This window comes from Gekko japonicus, unplaced genomic scaffold (assembly GCF_001447785.1).
Source record: "Gekko japonicus isolate JY-2015 unplaced genomic scaffold, Gekko_japonicus_V1.1 scaffold509, whole genome shotgun sequence".
In the NCBI taxonomy this organism is placed as follows: Eukaryota; Metazoa; Chordata; class Lepidosauria; order Squamata; family Gekkonidae; genus Gekko; species Gekko japonicus.
In genome coordinates, this window is record NW_015168664.1 from 282,160 (window position 1) to 284,608 (window position 2,449).

Here is a 2,449-nt window from a genome sequence, read left to right on the forward strand (position 1 = left end):
CCAGAGTGAGCACCCGGCCCTAGTCCCAGCTCCCGCCCACCCAGCGGTTTGAAAGCCTTAACAACTTGCAAGTAGATAAATGGGTACCTACCCTTAGATGGGTAGGGGGCACCCACCTCTGACAAGGGTGTGTGGTGGTGGCTCGGACAGCGTGGACGGCTTGGACAGCGGTGAGGCATCAGCAGCAGCGGCGAGTGCTGGCGGAGGCGAAGCGATCCCTGGTGGCCGGAGTAGAAACATCGGGCGACGGCGGAGGCTGGAGGCGCACGATGGCGTGTGACGCAGGCACGGCGGTGCCTGATGGACGGAGCCGGGGCCAGAAGCGTGCATGAGCCATGCGCCTACGCGGTCCCACCAGTGGTCGCCTTGGAGACATTGTAGGCCTGCCTAGAAGACGCCGAGCCGAGCCAGCAGTCAGAAACCTAGAGGACGCCGATCCGATCCAGCTGCCAGTAGAGACCTAGAAGACGCCGAGCCAGCAGCCAGAGACCATCAAGGGCCCACCACCAAGGGTGCCGGTAGGCAGTCCCCACCCCCAATACTAGATGTGGCCTAAGTTAGGGATTACAGTTCATAGAACGCAACACATTTAAACCGCCCAGAGACCCTCTGGGGTTAGGGCGGTATAGCAAGTCTAAAGTTAAAATTAAAAAAAAAAGGTTGCATATATAAAAAGTAAGCTAAAAGGTTTGAACTGTTCCAGAACAGCTAACATATCAATGAATAATGGCTCAGTGTTTGCAGCAGGTGACCAGACCAAGCAGAACCAGAGGGTGTCAAGCATCCCTAGAACAAATTCAGATTTGTTTATGATGCCTGAATTGAGCCACAGTCTACAGGTTGGCAATCTCTGACTTACATGCTGACAGTGGCACACCAGACCATTTTGCTTGGCTGCCAGGACCAAATCTCTGCCCAAGTACTGGCAGCACTATTGGAGCCAGCAGTATGGAAGAAGTCACCAGGCATGATGTGGGCCTGTCGTCACCTTCCAGATCTGCACAGTCACAACAAGCTAAGTCCAACACAATCCCCTATGATTCCGGCAGTGCCACTGGGGTTTGGCTTGCTCTGAATACATCTGGCCAAGTGCAGCCCCCATCTTCTCTCCACCCCCATTTTGCTTGCAGACATACCAGCATCTTCACAGGTAGATGCTGCTTTTGGTTGTTTTTGGCTTTTGAGTGCCTCTGGTGCCTGGAGAGCCTGTGATGCAACAAGATGCCCTATCAGGTGCTCAAAAGCCAACCCTCCCTGTCCCCACCCCCACCCTATTTTCCAATCCCAGAGAAAAAGAAAAAGAGATTTATATGTTGTAATGTATTCAGCCTGACATGCCCGGACTTGCCCGGGCTGGCCAGGCACAACTCTTCAATAGCTTCATGTCCAAAGACAATGGGTCCGTAGGATCCTAGCCGGCCCAATCAAAGGGCCAGCTTCTCAGCCGGGAGACCAATGGTCGCCCGGTTACTGTAAATAGCCTATCGGGAGTAGGGGGTGTGTTTAGGTGTACTTGGTGGCGGGTTTTCTGAACATATATCATCAGCTGTGTATCTCCAATTTCCATGGTGGCTGTCAAAGTCATCAGATTGATAGGACATGTGCTGGCCATGAAATTGCAGGAGGTTTGTAAACATCGTACTTCCCCAACATTTACTACAATTGTGTGGATAAGACTCTGTAGAAGAGCAAGCTCGATGCAATCATATGGATAATTGCGTCAAGATACTTCTGGTCACCCCTGACCTAGATAGCACAGGGTAGCCTGATCTTGTAAGATAAGCAGGATTGGCTGGGACAGGTATTTGGATGGGAGACCTCCAAGGAATCCCAGGGTCATAATGCAGAGGCAGGCAATGGCAAACCACTTCCGAAGGTCTTTTGCCTCAAGAACCTCACAGGGTCACCATAGGTCAGCTGTAACTTGACAGCACTTTCCACCAGTACGTTTGGTCAGGTGTACTACATTGAGGTGCATGTGCCTTTCCATTGTTCTGACACATCAGGGGTCCCCAACAGGGTTGCACTCTCCAGGTGGCACCTGGAGATCTCTGGTATTACAACTGATCTCCAAGACCGATTTCACACAAGAGCTGCGCCGCGATCACGCCTCCCTTTGCCCCGCTTCTATTGGTCAATTCCCCACTCGAAGCCGCACGGTTTCGTGATCCTGTTTTTTGACATATTGCGCAGCTCCCAGCAGGGCGGCTGGGGAAGCCAATTACCATTGGCAAACAAATACTCATTGGACAAATAAAGATCATTATCAATACCTGCCTTTACCGCTTTTGTTATTATTTTTGGCAGTCTCATTTAATGTTAATAAAAAGCAAATCTGCATATTTCCCAGTAAAAATGCATAACATTTGTTCATGGTCTTGCGGCTCTCAAACATCTGACGTTTATTCCATGTGGCTCTTACATTAAGCAAGTTTGGCCACCTCTGCTC